Source organism: Elephantulus edwardii, unplaced genomic scaffold, assembly GCF_000299155.1.
Source record: "Elephantulus edwardii isolate Elephantulus edwardi_28Jun2011 unplaced genomic scaffold, EleEdw1.0 scaffold00340, whole genome shotgun sequence".
Classification (NCBI taxonomy): Eukaryota; Metazoa; Chordata; class Mammalia; order Macroscelidea; family Macroscelididae; genus Elephantulus; species Elephantulus edwardii.
Window position 1 is genome coordinate 1,379,210 of NW_006400090.1, and position 24,738 is coordinate 1,403,947.

The 24,738-nt window shown below is 40.4% G+C and overlaps 1 protein-coding gene and 1 pseudogene across 1 annotated transcript in view; both read right to left on the reverse strand.

Moving 5' to 3' along the window:
- STAT3 (signal transducer and activator of transcription 3 (acute-phase response factor)) overlaps positions 1–24,738 on the reverse strand; it is an 80,549-nt gene that overhangs the window by 39,422 nt on the left and 16,389 nt on the right. The window lies entirely within an intron of this gene.
- Positions 1,148–1,826, reverse strand: LOC102871071 (annotated as a pseudogene).

Consider the following 24,738-nt stretch of genomic DNA (forward strand, 5'->3'; position numbering starts at 1 on the left):
GTGCCACTGTTGTAAAACAGGACAGACATCAGGGCTGGGGGAAGACTAAGAAAGATGGGTTAGATAATGTATACTGCATTGAAACAGATGAGGGGAAAAAACTGTTTAAAAGGGATATGTGATTAGGTATTTTTGTCATGATGGGAGTCTAGAGCAAAGGCTGCATAGTGGAGAGGACCTTAGGGGAGGGATTGTGAAACAGTGAAAGAATTTTTCTTTTACTTTTCCAAGAGGGGAGTGTACTGGGCAGGAGGGTTGAGGGGAAGAAAAGTGCAACAATGAATGAATGGAAATCCAAAGTCTCTGTGAATTTTCATTGAAATAAATAATAATTAAAAAAAAGATGAATACTGTATAATGTCACTGTAATAGAACAGGACTGATAGGGGGCTTGGGGGAAACTAAGAAAAGAGGGGATAAATAACATACATGGCACTGAAACAGACGAGGGAGAGGACTGTATAACAGAAACATAGGTATTATTGGCATGAAAAGAGTTCAGAATAAGAGTTGTATAGTAAAGGGGGGAGAGGGATTGTATAACAACAAAAGAACTTTTTTTCTTTTCTTTTTTTTTTTCACTCCTGGAAAATTTTTGTTTTCTTGCAGCTTTCTAAAAACATATGGCAAAATAAAAACAAAAATAAGTTCTTTTTGTAGTTGAAGTTGCTAAAAAATCTGGCCTCTTTACTTATCTCTGGTCATATGTTTGGCTTGAAATACGTTAACATGACTAACAATTCCAGTCATCTAATAGGGTCTCTCCAAATGCTCACAGAGAACCAACTTCCTAAGTAGACGGCCCCCACTAGTCTTTCAAGTCAGTCCCACAAAATGTATTTACATAGGAAGAACAAGAAGCATGCCATTTGTTTTTCATTACATAAACATCAACGATGGCTACCTAATTGACACAATTTAAATTTAAATTTAAATTGACACAATTTTAAAAAAATCTGTGAGAAAAAGCACAATCATGTTCATTGAGTGTCATTCTAATAATTAAAAAAGAAAGATAGAAATGCAAAACTACAAAATGAGAATGGCCTGAGTGCTAAGACTTCCTATGGCTCTTGCTACAAGGTAGTTGCCAGTTTTATCTGAGGATTTAAAAAGAATGACAGGAATTAAAGGGTTTTGGATGATTTCATGAAAACTTCCCTGAAGGAGGTGGAGGACCAAAAAATCCACCAGCTTGATTGGTGGCAGCTCGGGAAGGGCAAGGCCGAGAATCTTCTGTATGTTCTGTCTCACTGACATGGTACACAGAATATACACGAAGATGAAGGAACAGTCTGTGGTATCATCCCCTAGCAGGTTTCGATGAGACAGCCCCTGGATGTAGGAAAGGGGCGTGAAGGGGAGCTTTGCCACCACTCTACCATCGAATATGGAATTGAACATTCCCATTAGAACAGTAAAACAAAAGCCAATTGCAAACATGGATTTCATGTGAACCATTGATAGGTCTCTGTTGTTATTTTTCAGTTTCTCTTCCTGTCGCTCTATTTTCTTTTTCTGCTGCCGACCAGCTGACTCAGTTATGGTTTCTTTCTTCTTTTCCAATTTTTTACTCTTTTTCCACTTCTGCTTTCAGTGTCTTGTACTTATCTGTCCTGTACACCAGGACCCATATTATGCCCCCAGCGAGAAGACCCGTACACACGGAGATAAAGACGATGAGCAGTGTGTCAGCGAACATGGTGCTCATCCTGCATTTTGGTCCCGGCACTCCCACTCGCCAGGAGGGGAGAAGGCTTCACAGTCGGCAAATACGAAGATATTCGAGTTCCCTAGTGGCGGGGACCACCAATAAGCATGCCGACTCTGACATCTTAGACCGCCAGAACTTTTTTCCCAAAGAAAAAAGCTAACTTGGGGGGAGGGGATACAGGGAGGAAAATGTCTAACAATGAATTTAAAAAAAAAATGTTCAAACCTATTAATACCAGATAAAGTATATAGTTTCTAAAGAAAAAAAATATGATGTAAGCTGCATAATATAATTTAAAATTTCTAATAACCATACTAAAAGGTTAAAAGAAATGTATTAAATTCATTTTAATAGTGCTTTATTTACCTTAATACAATCTAAAATATCATCATTTCTACCTGTAATTCTATAAAATAGAGATAATTTGCATTATTCTTTTTTTTAATTAAGTCTTCTAAATCCAATTTGCATGTCACATTTATAGCTCAGATTTAAGGTGTTGTCTTGAAGTAGGAAAACAAAACAAAACCAAACCCTTGCCATCAAGTTAATGCTGAGTAAATACCTTAGTCAATATTCAACCAACAGGGAAACAAGTTTCCTGGGTGTTTGAATTTTTTGCTTTAAAAATTTATGTACAGAGCTCTGGTGGCCCAGTGGCAAGAAGCTGCACTGCAATCCCAGAGGTACACAGTTCAAATCCACCAGATGCTTTGCTGGAGAAGGAGGGGCAATCCCCTCCTGTACCTGTCAGATCTGATTTGACAGTACACACACACAAAATAATAATAGAACAAAAATAAATTTAAAGGGGAACTCTGGTGGCCTAGTGGCAAGAAGCTGCACTGCAATCCCAGCGGTGCATGGTTAGAATCCACCAGATGCTCTGCGGGGGAAGGAGGGACAAACTCCTCCTGTACGAGTTAGATCCGATTTGACGGTACACACACACAAAAATAATGAATAAAAAATTTAAAAAAATTTATGTACAATATCTTCTTTCCTCTTAGGAACTTCCCACTTTTTTCTCCTTTTAAATAAAATTTTTAGTTTATACTGGTTTACTTACAAAATTTGTATACATTGTTTTCACACCAGATCTTTTCCATTTCCATTCTGAGGCTCTGTCTAACATACTTTGGACATGTTGTAAGGAGGGACTGTACCTTGGAGAAGGGACATCATGCTTGGGAGGGTGGAGGGAACAGCGCAGGAGTGGAAGGCCCTCTATGAGGTAGATTGATTCAGTGACTGGGGCAATTGGGATGGATGTGTCGGAGATAGTGCGATTGGCACAGGACAGAGCAGAATTTAGGGCTGTTGTACATAGGGTCGCTATGAGTCGCAAGCAACTCGGCAACACATAACAACAACAACCACCTCGCCGTCCACCCATACAATTGTGTGACACTATGATTAACCTCCTCTCCTGCCAATCCTCACCTCTCTGGCTCCCCACACACACACCTTAGATCCTCATACACATTCTACAATAATGATCTTATACAGTATTTTGTCCTTATGAACTGAGTTAGTTCACTTGACATAATGCTCTCCAGTCCCTCCCAAGTCAGGTAGTGATTTACAAAATCATTGCTCCTGCATGCTGCATAGGATTCCATTGTGTGAATGTACCATAATTTCTCCATCCATTCTATTGTGGCTGGACATTTGGGCTGTTTCCATGTTCTTGATATAGTGAATAACACTGCTATGAACATTGGTGTACAAGTTACTGTTTGTGTCTCAATTCTCATTTTCTTAGGGTATATTCCAAGCGGTAGAATAGCTGGGTCATGCGGAATTTCTAACTTCAGCTTTCTGAGGAAATGCCAAACTACTTTTCAGAGTGGTTGCACCATTTTACAATCCCCCCAACAGTGTGTAAGAGTTCCTATCTCTCACTTTTAGCTACCACTTCCTTGTACTTCACAGTTACCACACCACTGACTTTGCTTGGGAGATCACAGGCCATGGAAACTCTTAAAATACTCACGTTAGGGTCAAGTTAAAATCTGCCTCTAGGCTAAAAGTAACAAGATCTGCCTTAAGTTTCTCACAATTTGAATTAAATTGCATAGACATTTACTATACAATTTGTGTAGACTTTTACCATTTGTGAATTTAATTCCTTATAACCTTGGAGACAAAGATGATGAAGCTTCATCTCACATACTTTGGGCATGTTGCTAGGTTATTCCTTGGAAAGGGATATCATGCTTGGGAAAGTGGAGGTGCAGCAAAAAGAGGAAGAGCCGTAACCAGGTGAGCTGACGAGGATGGCATGGCAGAGGACAATGTTTCGATCAGTTGTTCTAGGGTCATGATTAGTTGTACTTGACTTGAAACCTAACAAGAAGTCACAGGCAAAGACTGAGCACATAAAAATATGGCTGGTTCAGAGAGAGCTACTATATTGTATATGTAAAATATAGATTGGATTCTGGAAGCAATAAAAAATATTTCCTCATTAATACTGAAATAATACTTAGGGATATATTGTTAAATAAAATACATTATTAAAATTTATCTCAGTCCATTCTTTTTTACTTTTGTAAATGCAGCTATTAGAAAAGTTCCTATGTATGTGATTCACATACTGAACAGCACTGTTGGAAACTATGTAAACCCAAAGGTATCCATTTAAAGAAATCAACTTGTATCACTAACTTTTCACAATAAATTTCAGTGTTATAAATTAAGAAAAAGCCAAGTATGTACTTGTGTGTGTGTGTGTGTGTGTGTGTACCGTCAAATCAGATCTGACTGGTACAGGAGATTGTCCCTCCTTCTCCGGCAGAGCATCTCGTGGATTCGAACCGTATACTTCTGGGATTGCAATGCAGCTTTTCGCCACTAGGCCACCAGAGCTCCTCTAGGCCCCAAGTAAGTACTTAATGGCATATGTCAGATACAAATGTCAGAGCAGTCACAGTCCACTCCTGAAATTTCATTTTAAATCAGAAAGCAGCCCTCCACCAAACCCAATCCATTATTATTCTATTCTTACTGAACACAACCCTCCATCAAGTTCTCCAGGCATAATTTTAATTTTCATCTTTCTCTCACAGAGCGGTTAGTGGGCTCAAACCATCAACCTTTCACTTAGCAGCTCAACACAGAAAACACTGTGCTACTAGGGCTCTTAGTACACTAAAAAACTCATTGCCATCAAGTCAGTTTCAATCCAGAGGTGAACTTTCATTAGGTTTCCAAGGCTGTAAATCTCATGAGGGAAGACTTCCCATCTTTCTCCTGCAGAGCTACCAATGGATTCAATCCCCAGAGAAGCATTGGCCTTCAGGTTCACAGGGCAACCTGCTACAGACATACTACAAAAGCTCCCGAGTAGTCACTCCACCCCACATGCTAAATTACAGGTTAACACTGGGCATCTGCACAGGTATTAGCATTGTCAAACTGTGCTCGCCTGATCGCCACCAAGTCACTTCTGACTCACAGATAAGGTATCATAAAAAAATAATAATAATAGAATAAATCACTAAAAATGGTTTGATCCACTTCTACTGTATAACTTTGAGCTGGTTTTTGTTGCTGTTTCAATGTTTTAGTTGGGGATAGAAGTGGGCTATTAAATAATACAATAGTTGTATCATTTCTTAAGCCAGGGCCCAGATGTTGTTTTTTCCATAAAATTAAACCACAAAAAAATGACTGATTTTATGTTCTATTTCTTAATATAATCCCCACAGGCACTATGTAATAGCTAACCTACATCCTGAGAAAAATTATTTTAAATTAGTCAAAGAATGGGGATATTTTCAAGGAGAATATGGGCAAATAGGGATCTTTTTATTAGGGGGCTCTGACCCTCCACGTTTCCCAGCGTAGTATGTCTCTCCAAGGACTGGTTCTTGCTAAAGAGAGGTGAAGGTTCACCACCCTTGCCTATAAGGAATATTCTTGATTGTACTTTCTTCAAGACAGCCTTTTGGCAGCCCATGGAATATTTAATATTATTTGTCAACAACAATATTCAAAGGCATCAATTCTAGTGAGGTTGGGGAGAGACTGAAACTATTATTCACTGCTGGTTGGAGTGTAAAATGATGCCATCACTATGGAAGGTGATATGGCACTTTCTCAAAAAGGTGGAAATAGAAATACTATTTGACCCAGCAATTCCACTACTAAGAATATCCTCTGAAGAAACCAGAGCTGCCACCCAAACAGATATATGCACATCCATGTTTACTGCTGTGTTATTCACAATAACAAAGAGATGGAGGCAACCCAAAGTGCCCATCAACAAATGAATGGATAGAAAAACTATAGTATATTCACATAATGGAATACTATACATCACTGAAAAGGAATTCATAAAATATTACATAACATGGGTAAACCTAAGCCTGGGGGATATTATGTTGAGTGAAATATCTCAGTCACAAAAGGATAAATACTGCATAACACTAATGTTAATAAACAGGACTGATATGAGGGATTGGGAGGAAAGAAAAGAGTAGACAGACAATGAACACTGCATTGGAACAGATGAAAGAAAGAACTGTTTAAAAGGAATAGATGATTAGCCATTATTTGTATGACAACAATCCAGAATAAGAGATGCACTGCAAAGTGAACTCAGGGTTGGTGGAGGGGGGAAATTATGCAACAATGAATGAATTTTTTTTTTTATGAATGGACAGGGGTAGGGAGGAAAATGTGCAACAATGAATGAAAATCCAACATATCTGTAAACCCTTGTTAAAATCACAATAAAAAATATCATCAATCAGACATGTGATGGAACAATCTGTATATAAACTGTAAATGAGAAACTGTTGAATGTATTGCATCAACTTAGATCTAAAAGAAAACTAAGTGGAAAAAAAACCAAAATGCTTAAAAAAAGAAAAAATCATTTCCATTAATTTTCTGGAAAAATTAAAATAAAAATGGACTTTAAATTTGTTTGTTTGGGTTTTTGTGTGTGTGTGTGCGTGTACCGTCAAATCAGATCTGACTGGTACAGGAGGAGATTGTTCCTCCTTCTCCAGCAGAGCATCTGGTGGATTTGAACCATGCACCTCTGGGATTGCAGTACACCTTCTTGCCACTAGGCCACCAGAGCTCGCCTGATTGTTTTTTTTTTTTTAAAGGACATCAGTTTTTCCCTAGTCTTTACTCACTGCCCAACTTCCAGATACATAGGAAGCAATTAAAAATACCATGGCTTGGAACAGATGAGTGAATATTTTATTTATTTTCTTTTTAAGAAAAACAAGATATTTATTAACAAAATATTTTGAACCTTCTATGGATCAGCTATTGTTAAAAGGACCAGAGATCTAGCACTGAAAACAAAATAAAGCAGTCAAGCCACTGCCCTCAGGGAGCGTGCATTCTTTAGGTTAGGTAGACTAACAATTAAAAAAAGAAAAATTTTAGAAGATATATATTGTTTATTCTCCTAGGTGGTATAGCACTGGTCTGTGCATTGCTGTACAGAGGTAATTCGTGGCGGTTGTGATGCTGAACACTGTGACACCGATGTGCCAAATGCGAGAATGGTTACCCATGGTGGACAGTGTTTGCTGGAGCTTCCCAATTAAAACAAGCCTGGAAGCAGAGTGGCATCCACTTCTGAAATGGCTTGACTCCGGAAACTATGTACAAACAGTGCCTTTCATTCATAGGGTCACTATGAGTCGTCTACGACTGGACGGCACCTAACAACAACAACAACATATTGTTTATTTTAATGTAAATTTATTTGGGGGGTTCATTAATTTAATGTTGCACATTTTCCCTCCTCCTCCCTCAGTCCACTTTGTAATGCATCTCTTGTTCCAAATTATTAACTGTGATACATTAATGCCTAATCATACATTCCTTTCAGACAATACTTCCTATTTCTGTTCTTTTCCTGTTCTCCAAACTCCCATGTCAAGTCTTATTTTACAACAGTGATGTTGTTCAGTATTTGTCCTTTTTTGACTGATATAGTTCCCTCAGCATAATACCTTCCAGGCTCCCCCATGTTATTTAGTGTTTTACAAGGTCATTGTTTTTCAATGCTGCATAATATGCACGTGAGTCTTTAAACAGACATCCTTGAGTGAAAAGAAGATCTTTAACAAGATAAACTGCCACAGGGATTGCCACAGGAACTGCCACAGCGGACTTGAGCATGACAGATTGTGAGGATAGTGCAGGAGGGCAGGGTTCAGATCTGCTGTTTATGGAGTCATGGCCGTTGCCTTTATGACATCTAACAACAAAGGCGCTCCGGGGGCCTAGTGCATAGGGAGCTGTCCTGCTAATTCAAAGGCCAGCCCTCTCTGGCGGTTTGAACTCACCAGTGACTCCATGGGAGAAAGACAGGCAATCTCCTTCCATGAGATTGGAAACAGCCTTGGAAATACAAGGGAGGGTCAGCTATGAGTCATTTCTGAGTGGCAGGTTGCTTAGCTACATAACCACAGCCACAGGGCGATCAGACCAGGAACAGTGCATTCTTAAGAGATCACTAGTCAAATAATCTAGGAAAAGCACTGCTGGTTTTTAAGCTTGGTGTAATCATTTATGCAGATGGGAGAAGGAAATTAAGAGTCCATTTATCTCACAATCTCAATTCTGGTTTTTCAAATCACAAATTAATTGAAAGAATGCCCTTAAATTTTAACTTAAGTTTAAGATAAAGTTTATCTTATCTACAAATTAGGTCTAAGCCTATGATTTAATATAACCGCAGAACACAGAAATTTATTTGTACAACTATGTGAGTGTCATATACTTTTCTGGGAGTATAGGAGAGAAGTTAATTCATCCCATATGGTGATTTAGGGTACGAGGTACGTTAAGTGCCAACTATGTTAAGGGTCCAACTATCTCCATCCTAGCATATTACAAAAAAAAAAAAAGGAATGAAACAAAACCCAAACCCCCACTGCCATTGAGCTCACCCTGACCAACGGAAGTTATAAATCTTTAGAGGAGACTGCTCATCTTTCTCTCAAAACAGCTGGTGGAGTCATAACACTGACTTTTTGGTTAACAGAACAATAAATGACAGACTATGCCACCAGAACTCCAGTTAGGACTCAATTCTACCATAGTGTTTACTAGGATATAAAGGTAAAACATGACCCCATCTGTTTTGTTACCATTGAAATGAAAACATTAAGTTCCAAAGGCTGTCTGGACTTTTTAAAACAGGAATTTCTCAACCCTTTGGAGGTAATCTACTAACAAGTCAGAAGGCATGAAACAACCATCTAATTGGGAACTTATTTCTGTAAAGATCACTAAAAAGGTTTTTCCAAATTCACAGTTCTCACTTACATATGTTAATCTGAAGAAAACTAAAGGGTATGTTGAGTAATCCAAGCCCTTTTGAGCATTTTACAAAATGGTTTTCTTGCATCATTTCATAACATTGCTTTTCAACAGAAGACCTGGGTGCTGCACTTCCATCCACCTGTGGATTTCTTATTGGGCTGACGGAAGACAGGAAAAGGGATGGGAACTCAGGTACATAACGAAAAGTGTTCCTTCTGAACAGACCACTTAGGTTCTATCTTGCACTGTGTCACAGGATTTTTCTGTGTGTTATTCACACTCCGTACGAGAAATATCTACTTTTAAAACAATAGAGCAAACCTAAAGAAACCATAACTGCCACCCAAGCAGATATATGCACACCCATGTTTATTGCAGCTTTGTTCACAATAGCAAAGAGCTGGAAACAACCCAAGTGCCCATCAACAAACAAATGGATAGAGAAGCTGTGGTATATTCACACAATGGAATACTATGCTGCATTGAAAAACAAGGAACTCATGAAATACAACGCAAAATGAGTGACCCTGGAGGACATTATGTTGACCAAAATATCTCTGTCACAAAAGGACAAATATTGCATGGGGCCACTGCTATAAAATGGGACTGACATCAGGGTTGAGGGAAGACAGAGAAGGAGAGGATGAATGATGTATACTGCATTGAAACAGTTGAAGGAGAGAACTGTTTAAAAGGGATATATGATTTGGTATTATTGTCATGACGAGTCCAGAATGAAGGCTGCACAGTGAAATGGACTTGGGGAGAGGGACTGTATAATAGTGAAAGAGTTTTTCTTTTACTTTTCAAGGAGAAGAGTGAATTGGGGGGGAAGGGTGGGCAGGGAAAAAAGTGCAACAATGAATGAATGGAAACCCTAAGTCTCTGTAAACTTTCATTAAAATTAATAATAATAAAACACAATGTATATAAATTTTGTAAGCAAACCAATAAAAAAAGCCATTGGGGAAAAGAAAAAAATTAATAATTAAAAACCCCCCAATAGATAAACCACATTTTATCTCTGACCTATGTAAAGCTCCTCTTTCTCAGTGGCTGATGTAACATAGAAAATCACTTGCTCTCATTTCTTTTTTTTTTTTTTATGGTCAGAAGAAGTCCATTTATTTGATCGCAATGGGCTTGATGAGGTATACATGTATGTATATTTGTGTTTATGTGTGTAGAACAATCTATTTTCTGTTTTTAATATGCTGTTGAGATTTTTCTATATTTTATTAATTTTCATAAACATTTACAGAGATTTTGGGTTTCCATTCATTCATTGTTGCATTATTCGCTCTACCCTCCTCCCAGTTTGTTCTTGTCCAAATGCCACAGTGCTTGTCAAAGCCAGTTCTGATTAATCTTCTTTGTCAGTGTGTCCTTTGCCATTCCCTATCACTCCTCCCTGAGAGAGACTTCACCCTGAGTCATAAGGAAAAGGGGATGGCATATTCTCTTAGCTACTTCCTGCTGAAAAGGGACGCTGTGGGTTTCAGGGTGAAGATCTTCTCTCACTACTCTAAAGGGCCCCTTTGGCAGTAGGAAACACATAGACTATTACGGAGATTGATTTTGGAATTTAGATGCACTCTTATTGATTGTGCTTGGCCGTACATGTTCATATCCTTGAAGATGTATCATGGGGGTGTTACAACCTAGGAGACACAAATTTGACTAACAAGTTATAAGTACATGAGTCCAGAAATTATGGAAAAGTAAAAGAAAAGATTCTTTCATTGTTTTACAAACCCTCCCCCAGGTCCCCTCCACCATGTGGCCCTCGCTCTAGTCTCCTGTGATGACAGAAATACCTAGTTATATATCTCTTTTAAACAGTTTTCTCCCTCCTCTGTTTCAGTGCAGTATACATTATTGAACCCATCTTACTCAGTCTCTCCCCAACCCCAAGGACAGTCCCATTCTACAACAGTGGCATCATGTAATATTTGTCCTTTTGTGACTGGGATATTTCACTCAGCATAATGTTCTCCAGAGTCAACCATTTTGAATAATATTGCATGAGTTCCTTGTTTTTTAATGCAGCATAGTATTCCATTGTGTGAATATACCACAGCTTCTCTAGCCATTCGTTTGTTGTTTCCTTCGTTTGTTGTTTCCAACTCCTTGCTATTGTGAACAAAGCTGCAATAAACATGGGTGTGCATATATCTGCTTGGATGTCAGCTACACTTGCTCTCATTTCTAACAACACATTTTATGAAGACATTTAAAAAAGACAATAAAAGCTCACTGTGGACAAGTCAGAAAAACACAAATAACAAAAAATAAAAGTCACCTGTATCTCAATATCCAAAACTACAATTAACATATTTTGGGGTTTTCCCTACAATTGGCATATTGATACAATTCCTCTTAATATTGTCAAAGCTTATATATGCACTTAATTTCTTTTAAAAAGTTGAGCCAACTGGATGGTACACAGTAACAATATAGTCTACTAAGGGAGCTCTGATGGCAGAACGCATGGGCAGAAGCCAACACTGTGTTCTCCAGAAGTGCAAATGCATCTGCTGCTGAAAAGATGGGCAGTCCCCTCCGTTATGATTTACAGCCTTGGAAACTGATGAAGGGCTTGCTGGGAACTGACTCGAAGGCAGCGAGCCAGTGTGAGTACAGCACAGTAAGTGCAGAAAAGCACTAGGAAGGCATCTGTAATATCCTGAGAATTGCCACAATGTTAGGTGCAAATACGAGGCGAGCACACTGTTGAGAAATGGCACTGATGCAGGGCTGTGACAAACTTTCAATGTGTAAAAACACTGCACCTGTGAAACACAGTAAGGCAAAACCAAAGTATGCCTGTGGTGCTAGAGAAAGACACACCATCCTCATGAAATTGTAAAAGGAGAATCAAAGGCAGGATGAATGGCAGGGAGCTCACCTGTAAATCAGGTAGCTTCCACTCACCACTCATAATCACTCTGGACATTAAATCAAACACACTGTAGTCAAGTCGAAAGTGACTCAAGAGGTGGCCTGCCAGTGGGGTTTTCAGAGGCTGTAAACTGCACTGGAGAAGCCTGCCCGTCTTTCTTCCCCAGAGCTGCTGGTGGATTTGAACCACCAGAGGCACCACCCTTGGGTTAGCAACACAACTTCCTACCCGCTAGGTCACCAGAGCTTTGTCCAGACGTTAAGACTCTGATTATTTCTAGATTTTGAAAGAATAATTTAAACTGTTGTTGTTGTTGTGTACCATAGAGTCAGAACCAAGGTACACAGTTTGAATCCACCAGCTGTTCCACGGGAGAAATCAACTCTCCTGATTCCGCCCTCTGAAAACCTGCTGGAGGGTCAGTTCTAACTTGAGGGTACATTATACAAAAAAAAAAATGTATTCCTCCTATCTATTTTGGGATAAGAGCCATTTCTCATTATAAATATTTTGGATTAAATCTGGTACAGCATCAGAGCGAAACACAAGCCTCCAGCGACAGAGGAAATAGTTACCCATGAGAGGAAGAGGAGAATTCTACCTCTGAACGAACCATCCCTTCTTTCACAGAAAAACGTGCTGTGTTGCTATCTGTTGTTGTTGTTAAGTGTCACTGAGTAGAGTATGACTCATAGCGACCCTATGATCTAGGTGTCCTTAATTTGGTTCCAACTTATAGTAACTTTAGTACAAGAGAATGAAACAGACCCTGTCCTTCACCATCTCCTCAATCACTGTTATTATGAGTTACAGTGTGACAGCCACTGTGCCAATCCACCTCTGGGAGGGATTTCCCTTTTTTTTTTTCTGGCCCTCTACTTTACAAACTTTAATAAACATAATTCTCTCTAAATTGAATGGAACAGTTGCTTTGTCAATTACACAGTTTACGGTTAAAGCTCTTGAAGAACAGGTCTGAATTGAGATAAAATTACAAAACAGACCAAATCTCAGCATCCAAGACCTCTCCTCTTTGCAAAGCTCCCACTCCCCAAACAGACACACTCCTCCAACATAGGGTGGTGTCAGGCGAAGAACAGGAGACCCCGAACAGGAGACCCTGTCACCAAATAGGACTGGTACAAGCCCTGCCATTTACTACTTATCTGTTTTGGAGAAAACTACCAGGACTTCCAAACCAACTTCTTATTTAGGAAAAAGGGGAACTAGTCTTCCTTTGAAACATTATTTTGAAAAAGAAAGACTGGGTACTCAACACCATTCTTGCTACACAGTCCTTTCATCCTGTTCTTTCCCAGGATGGTATCCTCCTAATTAACATTTCTGCTCCTATATTCCTCAATGCCCCAGGAAGCACTGAAATAAGTTAATGCATCAAGTTAGCTAGAAGTACAGTGAGAACTGCATAGTCAGCTTTCTCTGTGTAAAATGGTATATGTATTTTAATGGGCTTTTAAAATTATATTCTAGGGGAGGGAGGATGGGACAGGATAGGACAGGGGTCAGGTCTGTTGTTCATAGACAGGGTAGCAATGAGTTGTACTTGATGGCACCTAACAATTACAATAAGGGAGGGAGTTAGCATGCAGTGGTTGATGTGTGCATTAAAGGGGAAGACAGGGGGTCTCCGTGAGGGTCTGAGCAAATATCTCCATATATTTCACCTAACACTAGCCCTATGTCCTAAATAAAGATAAAAACAGTAAATGATAGTCAAAACAGAACAAGAAGAAATAAGAGCCTTGATTTAAGAGCATACTGAGTAAACAATTCTTTTAGTTACTATTTATATAGCACTTACTTTGTGCCAGGCACTGTTTTAAACATGACATGTTTATTTGCTTATTTCATCCTTAAAACCACAGAATGAGATCTTCTATTCCCATTTGACAGAGGAGAAAACAGAAGCTCAGAGAGGGTAATCTACTTCCCCAAGGTCACATAAGTAGTGAAGGTGTGGAGCTGGGATCCCAACACAAAAAAAGACTAGGTTCAGAGTTCTTCCTCCTCACTACTTTTCTATAGTGAAAATTTCAGTTGGTTCCTAAGACATTTATGAATCAAAGATGGTTTCAATCCAACATGACCTCGTGGTATTACAAGAAACAGTGTTCAGACTACAGGATTTATTAGCCCTGGTATATAACTAGCTCATACCTAGAATGCTATTCTAATTGTTGTTGTTGTTGATCGCCTTCAAGTCGAGCACAACTCACAGTGACCCTATGAAAAAAAGGTCTGAAACCCCTCTACACGCATCGACATTTATCAAAGTTCATAGAGTTCCCAGAGGCATGTTATTTAGGAAGTTAATGCCACTCCTGCTTCCAAATTCTAATTATGAGGATCATGATTTAAAGTGTATCAAAACAAAAACAGGGAGCTCTGGTGGCTTTGTGGGTAAAGAGTTGCCCTGCCAAATTGAAGGCACATGGTTTGAATCCACCAGTTGCTCCATGGGAGAAAAATAGGCAATCTTCCTCACTTTGGCTTCGTATTAGAATAGTGGGGTATATTTAAAATATATACAATGACTAAGGACGACAGAAGAAGAATCAATACTATCAGTTGTCATGCTGGAGCAGAGTATTGAATATACTATGGACTACTAAAAGAACAAACAGATTTGTCCTGAAGAGGGTGAAACAAGGCTACTCCTTGGAGAAAAGGATTCTGAGGCTTCGTCTGACATACTTCGGACATGTTGCCAGGAGAGCCCAATCCTGGGAGAGGGATATCAAGCTTGGAAGGGCAGAGGGACAATGCAAGAGAGGAAGACTCTGGATGAGATGGATTGACTCTGTGACTGGAAGTAGATGTGTCAGAGACAATGAAATTGGCTCAAGATAGAATAGGGTTCAGAACTGTTGTACATAGGGTCACTCTGAGTAATTGGCAACTTGATAGCATGTAACAACAAGAAGAAGTCTATCTGGACATCAAGGCAGAGGCCAAACCAAAATCCGAAGGGAAGAACCATGTCTCAAGAAAGAAAACCCCTTAGGGGATATTATATTAAAGTGCAGCAAGATGAAGAACTTCAAAATTAGAGCAGAAATCTAAATGCACATCAGATTCATCTGAAGAGCTCTGAAAAGCCAGCTGCCAGCCCCTCTCTTGGTTCTCTCAAATAATCTGTTAGGAGTTTGAAAGCAGCTAAATAACTTTGGCATAAAAACATAGGAGAGTTAAAGGTAGAAGTAGAATCCAGTTTCTGCTGGATCTAGTCAAACTATTAGAGTATAGCCTAGGCCCATAAAGAATAAAAAGTAAGCAAGTGAACAAGAAGGGGGAAAGCTAGCCAACCTATTTAGTACTTTAGGTCCATGGGACTCCAAGACATGAACAGCTGATTGCTAGCTGGAGTGGGAACATCTAGCAACATCATTCTGTTGATCCAAACACCATTCATCTATTTTGCTTAAGGCGTGACCCAGGAGGAAGACAGGCCATGAGTCTGATTACCAGAGTCTCCTCCACTCATACTCTCACCTTCTTTAATAAATTACTTCTACTTCACCTTCATTTTCTTCTCCTCCTCACCTTTTTTCTCAGCAAGGCAGATATCCCTAAGCTTAAAAGACTCTGAGCCAGTAGCACCCAGCAGCAGCTCTCTTAAGAAACAACAGTATGGATCTTCCCGATATCTCTCATCTGGCTCATTTCTCTTCTCTGGCAAGGGAGGCTGAAGCCAGGGCACTTAAAACATGCTAACCAGGCACCGGGTCCAGGTAGTGATAAAGAAGCTGAATATTCCAGAGATCTACAGAACCCTCTAAGAAGCCTATGTATGGTACAAGAAGTTGAAGTGACAAGTAGTAGCCAAACTCCTGAAGGGCTTTCTTGTAATCCATACTAAGAAATATACTTTCTTCCAAAGTTACTGGGCAAGTTTTTAAAGTTTCAGATAGGCCAATTTGATTTACATTGCAGAAAAATCCCTCAGTCCTCAATCATCAAGATGAGAGATGGTAGTAATCCTTGGGTAGGGACCTTGGTGATCTGCCTTTTCCAGCAGGTTATCTCCAAGAGAAATTATAAAGGTAGATGTGATGGGGTTTGGTGGTTGGTGGAAGGACAAAGGTAACTCAGGAGAGTAAGGGACAATTTCCCAGAATCCTGTGTATTCTGTATTTAAATAGAGGTTAGAAGTCACCCTGAGATAAGTCAAACCAGTAATTCTGTCATTGCTAGAATTGGTCTAGGTGGCCTCTAAGGACCAAATAATGATCCAACTCCACTCCCTCAAGACACTATTGTGCAACTCAAGAGTAAATGCTGTGTTTAAGAAAGTTGATGTTTAAGCAAAAGGGGACCAAGGTTTGTACTCCAGTTGTCTGATAAAACTCTACTAAGACTCCTAGGAAAAGGAGTCAAAGTTTAAAGAAAATCAGTCTGAAACCTCAAGGCTGAAACATACCTGGGCCATGACAAAAGCTTTCACTGTCTCCCCTCATCTTTTTAGGTCTCTTCAGTCAATTTTCCACACTGTGGCTAGAGAGACTTTCCAAGATATAAATTTGATCCTGCTGCTTGCTTCCCTACTTGAAATGAGGCAGATGGGTATCACATACAGTATTAATTCTGGAGTCAAACTACCTGGATTTGAGTTCTGGTTAACCTGCACCATGATATTTGTATGCCTGATTGTCTTTATAGTTTGCTATTAAGAAGACAAAGATTACATGTACGGCCAAGCACAATCAATAAGAGTGCATCTAAATTCCAAAATCAATCTCCATAATAGTCTATGTGTTTCCTACTGCCAAAGGGGCCCTTTAGAGTAGTGAGAGAAGATCTTCACCCTGAAACCCACAGCGTCCCTTTTCAGCAGGAAGTAGCTAAGAGAATACGCCATCCCCTTTTCCTTATGACTCAGGGTGAAGTCTCTCTCAGGGAGGAGTGATAGGGAATGGCAAAGGACACACTGACAAAGAAGATTAATCAGAACTGGCTTTGACAAGCACTGTGGCATTTGGACAAGAACAAACTGGGAGGAGGGTAGAGAGACTAGTGCAACAATGAATGAATGGAAACCCAAAATCTCTGTAAATGTTTATGAAAATTAATAAAATATAGAAAAAAATAAATTTATTACCAGGAAGGTCAAGTTCTTTATGATTAAACTTTTTTGAAAATAAAAAAAAAAAGAAGACAAAGATTCTCACCACTGGGCCAACTGGAAGCATCAGGATGGATGGTGAAGAGATTGAGATTGTTCACAGCTTTAGTTTGCTTGGCTCCACAGTCAACACTCTTGGCACCAGTAGCCAGGAAATTAAAAGACGTATTGCCATGGGAAAGTCTGCTGTTAGGGACCTCTCCAAAGTACTGAAGAGCAATGGTGTCTCTCTGGAAACTAAGGTGCGTCTGATACAGGCCATGGTCTTTGCGATCACTTGTTATGCATCAGAGAGTTGGACAGTAACTAGGGAAGACAGAAGGAGAATTGATGCCCCTGAGCTGTGGTGCTGGAAAAGAGTACTGAATGTATCATGGACTGCTAGGAAAACAAACAGATTCATCCTGGAAAGGGTTAAACCGGCGGCTCCTTGGAGGCAAGGATTCTGAGTCTCCATCTAACATACTTTGGACATGTTGTAAGGAGGGACTAGTGCTCGGAGAGGGACATCATGCCTGGGAGGGTGGAGGGACAGCGCAGGAGGGGAAAGCCCTCTATGAGGTGGATTATTCAGTGACTGGGGTAATCGGAATGGGTGTATTGGAGACGATGCGATTGGCACAGGACAGAGCAGAGTTTAGGGCTGTTGTGCATAGGGTTGCTATGAGTCGCAGGTGACTCGACAGCACATAACAACAACAACATTTGAGATACAACACCTGTCTATTGTGGACTCAGTTCGAATCCACCATTTGCTTCATGGGAGAAGGATGTGTAAACTCCTCCTGTTCAATTTATCACCTCTGAAAACCCACTGGAGGTTCAGCTATGGTTGGTTCCAACTTGACAACATACAACAACAACAACTGCTTTATAGCGGGGTGTGCATTCTCTCTTGCTTGCTTGCTTATTGTTTGCTTTTATGAGTAAAGCACTTGTCTGTCAGTCTCTTGTGCTGGTGTAACTGGTGGATTACTGTGATGCTGAAAGCTATGCCACCAGTGTGTCAAACGCCAGAAGGATCACCCATGGTGGACAGGTTACAGCAGAGCTCTGAGATTAAGACCCTATGAACAACAGAGAAGCTATGTGACCTAGGGACAGTCATTTAGCTTCTGGCCTCAGTTTCTCCGCCTGTAACAAGGGAAAGAAAACAGAACTTGCTGTACAGGGTTATGGGAAGGATTGAATGAGCTAATGTATACAAAGCACTTAGAACATGGCTGGCACGTGGCAAGCACACCCAAGTGTGTGCTAGCATTACTGACGTAACCAATGACTTGACTCGCCCCGTCTCTCTACCTCACCTGGCAGAGCTTGCTGGCTGAGCTCCTGGCATTCACTCAGCTCTTATTTCAAATACTCAAAACTGCCAAGTTCCAGCTTGCTGCGGCCTCATACCTACACCATCTTTCCACCACTATCATTCAGATCCAAGCACGAGGGCTTACACTTGTGACCACCAAGCTGCTATTGTTGTTTCTGTGTACCACTGAGTCAGAACTGACTCACAGCTGACCCGCCAGGTGGGTTGTTTGGTTTTTGTGGATTTTTTTAAATTGATATTTTAATGAAAGTTTATAGAGACTTTGGATTTCCATTCATTCATTGTTGCACATTTTCCACCCTGCCCGCCCCTACCCCCAGTTCGCTTTTCTCTTTGAAAAGAAAAAAAAATTCTTTCATTGTTATATAATCCCCCTCAGTCCACTTTACTATGCAGCTCTTATTCTAGACTATCATGAAAATAATACCTAATCATATATTCCTTTTAAACAGTTCTCTCTCTCATCTGTTTCAATGCAGTGAACATAACTTATCCCCTCTTTTCTTAGTTTCACTGCAATCCACCCATCAGTCCCATTTTACAACAGTGGCACTATGCAATATTTGTTCTTTTGTGACTGAGATATTTCACTCAGCATAATGTCCTCCAGGGTCACCCATTTTGCATAATATTTCATAAGTTCCTTGGTTTTCAATGCAGCGTAGTATTCCATTGTGTGACTATACCACAGCTTCTCTATTCATTCGTTTGTTGATGGGCACTTGGACTGTTTCTAACTCTTTGCTATTGTGAACAAAGCCGCAATAAACATGAGTGTGCATATATCTGCCTGGGTGGCAGTTCTGGTTTCTTTAGGATATATTCCCAGTAGAGGAATTGCTGGGTCAAATGGTACTTCTATTTCCAACTTTTTGGAAAGCACCATACTGCCTTCCATAGTGGCTGCACCATTTTACACTCCCACCAACAGTGAGTAAGGGTTCCAGTTTCTCCACAACCTCACCAGCATTTGTTGCTTGCTGCTCTGTTGAATTCTGCTATTGTTACTGGGGTGAGATGAAATCTCCTAGCTGTTTTGTCCAGGTGGGTTTTCAGAGGCAGTAAATCGCCAGGGAGAATGCCCATCTTTCTCCATTGGAGAGCTGGACCATCCAAACTACATTCCTTTGCACTGGCAGCACAATTCCTTACCACTCAGCCACCAGCTCAGCTCCCTGGGACCACCTTAACGGACTACAGGCTACTCAGGGACTGGCTTTTTGCTTGTTGGCAAATATAAAATCCTTACCCTTATGTAAGGTTACCCAACTTCTCAACCAGTTCTACCAGCTCCAGCTCCTCTTGGTAGCCTCAGGACAGCTTTCATAGAAATGCTTCAAGTCAAACTTATTCTCACAGATGTTCTCGACTAAAATGTATTGGCTATTCTGTTTTTTTTTTGTTTTTTACTGGCAGCATTTAAATGATACTTTCCTTTCTCTACCATAGAAGTGTTTCTAAGCCTACCTATAGCCCCATTAGTACTCTAACTCCAAATGTCTATAGTATTTATATAAGCATCTGAGGTTCCTTCATTTAAGGAAAAGCTCTCTCTAGGCTGCCTTCATGTATCATTTCAACAATGTATTCAATGTAAGATGCCAAGCGAACAATTCCTTGGTTATATCCCTTCACTCACACTTGTATACAGACATAAATACCAACCCTTTCAGGAGTTTACCTATTAAACACACTGATATTCACAGTATACATAAAAATATGACACCAACACGGCATCTACACTAGAAAAGTAAGATCATTTCATCCTGCATGGCTGATTATCTAGAGTTTGGAGATTTTTCTAGGAAAAAACAAGCATTCCTCCAATAAACTGTGAATGCAAAGGGTCCCGCCTTCACAGGAGTCAGAGGCAGGCTGTAGCTTTTGTTCAGGATAAAAGAAAAATCTGTGGTTACTATCATCTTTGGCTGTAAAAGGAACAAGGGCAATTTGAGGATGACCAAGTCCAACCTCTACCAACTCCATATGTGAGAACTGTCCCCATCAATAACATCTACCACATAAAACAGATCTCTATAAGGTCAAATACGGGGGCCCCTCCACTCTGTTGTCCCTACTTCTACTAATCACTGGGACCAAAATTCATTGCAAATGACCACACAGACTTTTCAATCTGTTTTTACTTACAGTTGTGACATTTATAAGGAAAACAGGCTGAAGGGGAGGGAGGCAAAGGATATCACACAGTGAAAGTCCAGATTCATAACTTACAGTTGTAAGCCAGGTTAACAGCAAGATACAACCCCTCAATTAGTTCAGGCAGCTTCTCAGTGCACCACAAAGTCCAGTCCCTCAATTAATCCAGGTCGTTTCTCAGTTAACAGAAAGATACCTCTGGCACAGGAACCTCTGCTCCTTCTTTCTTGATCTTGACTACTTGTCCTGGCTCGGGCTCCATCAGGTTTTGCCTTGCCACAGAGTCACTACAGTCTGGTTAACTCTCTCTTTTGTTGGCCTTACAGCTATTGGTGATATTGAAGACACTGATCAATAGCAGAGCATGTGTTGAGGTAGTTGGAGACCACAACCCAGAGGGGATGGGAGGAAGTTGAAAACAATGGATAGCAAAGCCGTTCTCAAAACTCCTACCACCACCTTGGCCAAAACTGAAAAGAGTCACAAAAGCAACCACTGATCTAGAATGCTAGGTAACTTGTTCACACTCCTATAAGACAAGTAAAGTGTTAAAGAGTAAAGATGTCTCTGAGAGCTAACAAGTACTTTACTCAAATCATGGTATTTTCAATTGCCTCATATTTATACTAAAAGACCAAAAAAAAAAAAGATGTTGCCTTTGAATTACTGTGTTGGTGAAGAATAATGAATACGTGGACTGCCAGAACAACAAACAAATCTGCCTTGGAAGAAGTGCAGCCAGAACACTCATTAGGGGTTAGGATGATGCCACTTGATTTCACATACTTTGGACATGTAATCAGGGGGGACCAGTTCCTGGAGAAAGACACGGTGCTGGGTAAATCTGAGGGTGAACAAAATAGAGGAAGATCCTCAACAAGACGGATTGACATGGTGGCTTCCGCAATGGGCTCAAATATAGCCACAACAGTGAAGCTGATGCCGGACAGGCCAATGTTTCCTGCTGCTGCACACTGGCTCACTACGAGTCTGAACTGACTCAACTGCACCTAACAAGAAGACAGTGGCTGAAATAAATCGCAGACAGGAATTTAAATTCTTGACTCTCAAAGCAACAAACCCATCACATAGCTTAGTGGCTGCTGGAGAAAAGAAAGAAGTCTTTTCAATTTCTTTATCCCAGTTATTTTCTATACAGTGGATACTAAGGAAATCCTGGGTCACTCTGTACGGCAAGATGCGTAACTGATTCCACAGTGTGGCTAAGAATCCACATGCATGGATCCTGTGTTAGAACTTCTCCTTTCACAGAAAGTATGGGTTCAGGATTGTGGTTGTTGCTGTCTGTCATCGAGCTGGAAGTGACTCACAGCTGACCTAACAGCAGGCTGTCGGAGGCAGTAAATCACACACACACACACACAGGGGAGGAGATTGCCCATTGTTCTCCCATGGAGCAGCTGGTGGATTCCAACAGCATGCCTTTGGGATTGCAGCGCAGCTTCTTACCAGTAGGCCACCAGAGCTCCATATGGGTTTGGGGTAAAATTCAAAGGACATCTGTGATAATTATAAAACATTGGCCATATTCTTTGCTATTCCTCCCACTGAGATGCTTAGTCCCTTGATTCTGGATAAAGTCATGACCACTCCAATCAATCATGTATGGAAGATGTGTCCATATGCAACTTTCAAGGCTACAATGCTTCCATTCAGTTCTCTCACAAATCTCATTCGCCGATGCCGAGACACTACTCTGTGAGAAGCCGATGCCAGAAAGAGGCCACCTGTAGGCACCTGCCTACCGAACCAGCTGAGATCAGCCTTTGAATCACTTGATATGCAGGTGAAGAAGTCTCCAGATGTTCAATCTTCCCAGGTGGTTTTGTATTCCCTAGTATCAGTTGAATTGTGCCTCCCTAAAACATATTTGTATAATGACATAATGTGGAAATTATGTCATGATTCCTACACAACAAATAGCTGCAGAATTAAGGTTGGAATGCCCTAAATCTCCCTCACAGCCCTAATCAAATATTATGTGAGTTCCATTAGGGTGGCTGCAAGCAGAGAATACCAGAAGGGTGTTTACTTGTGTTTTATTGATTTTACAAAGGCATTTAACTATTGTGAATTATAATAAATTAGGGATAACATTGAGAAAAATGGAAATGACGGAACACTTAATTTTGCTCATGAAAAACCTATACATAGACCACTAAGAAGTAGTTGTCCAAACGGAACAAAGTAACCTTGCATAGTTTAAAATCAGGATAGGTGTACATCAGGATTGCATCTTTTCCCCATACCTATTCAATCATTGTTGAGCAAATCATTCAAGAGGCTGGACTACATGAGGAAGAACTTGGCATGACGATTGGAGGACAACTCAACAATAATCTGTTTTACAGATGACACAATCTTTCTTACAGAAAGTAAAGAATAAATGAAGCATTTCCTTAAGAAAATAAAAGGCTACAGTCTTCAATATGGATTATATCTCAACAGTAACAAAAATCTTCACCACTGGACCAATAGGCAATATCATGATAGATGAAGAAAGATCACCGATGTCAATAATTTCATTTTACTTAGATCCACAATCAACACCCATAGTAGCAGCAGTCAAGAAATCAACAGACACTGAAAAAAATCTGCTGTTAAGGACCTCTCTAAAGCCCTAAACAACAAGATGTCAGTTTAAAGTCTAAGGTATGTGTGATCCAAGATGTAGTATTTTCAGTTGTTTCTGATAGTCTCATGGTGAGACTTTCGAATCCATCAACTGCTCTTTGGAGAAGAATTTCCCCTTGTGAGATTTACTGGCACTGAAAACCCATTGGAGGGTTCTGGCTAGATGTCACATAATAACAGACACATCTGACAGTTGGACAATGAATAAGGATGAAAGAAATAGAATCAATGTCTTTGAACTGTGATGCTGGTGAAGAGTACGGAATATACCCGAAGACTGCAATCCCGAAAGCATGCAGTTCAAATCCACCAGATGCGCTGGGGGGGAAAGGACGGACAACCACTGCCTCTAAAAACCCATTGGAGGGTCAGCCTTGGGTCGGTTCTGATTTGATGGCACACAATAACAACAACTGAATATCTCCATGATTACCAAAAGAAGAAATAAATCTGTCCTGGAGGCCGTGCAGCCAGAGTGTTCCTTAGAGGCAGGGACAGTAGTGAACCGATCTCACAGACTCTGAGCATGCTGTCAGGAGGGGCCAGTCCTTGGAAAAAGATCTCATGATAGGGAAAGCAGGTTAGTGAAAGAGAAAGAATTTCAAAGAGATGGACTGACAGAGTGATTATCAACAACAGGCTTCAACATGAAGGTGGCATAGGGTAGAGAAAGGTACAGATACATTGTTCATAGGGTCTCTGTAAATTGAGTTGACTTGATGGCACCTACCAACAACCTAGGATGTGGCCTGTAGTATTACTTATCTTTCTAGGGATAAAAGCAGAGGAAATGGAGGCAAGTCCTCAGGACCACCAAGAAATAGTCACCAGGAAGGGAGGGGTCTTTTTGGTCCCTAGGTCCCTGTAAAGTGAAACTGCTTGACACTGGTGAAGGCGAGAACACATGTAAGTCTCCAGGGAATGTGAGGCCTACAGATGCTCAAGGAAGCACGGACGTTTCTCTACAACCTTCAGAGAGAGCCTTTCCAGAGAGTTTGTATCTCGAACTTGGACTTCTAGCCTCCTAAACAGCAAGAGAATCAATTGCTGTTTGTTAAAGCCATCCATTGGTGGTATCACTATTATAGCAGCTTTAGAGAACTCCCTCTAAAATGTGTGTTGTAAATCTTAACCACTAAGAAAGGCTATGTATGGGCAGTTCTACTCTGGCCTGCAAGATGCCTCTGAGTCAGAAATGATTTACTGGCCATGGGTTTGGCTTTTTGGGTGCGCCTGTGGTCGTAATCCACGTGACTGACTTTGTTATGTTAATGAGGAATGATTAATGTAGGGTATATCTTGAGTCAATCTTTCCTGAGCTTTAATAGAGATTAAAGAAGCAGACCAGGAAGCAAAGATGGGGTGAGATAGATGCCAAGCCACATGATGATCTCTCAGGAGCAGAAAATCAGAATAGATAAGGACTTTTCTCCAGAGACAAATAAAGCCTTTCACTAGAGCCAGCACCCTGGATTCTGATTCCTAGACTCTTAACCGATGAAAAATTAGTTTGTTAAATCACTCAACTGTGGTTC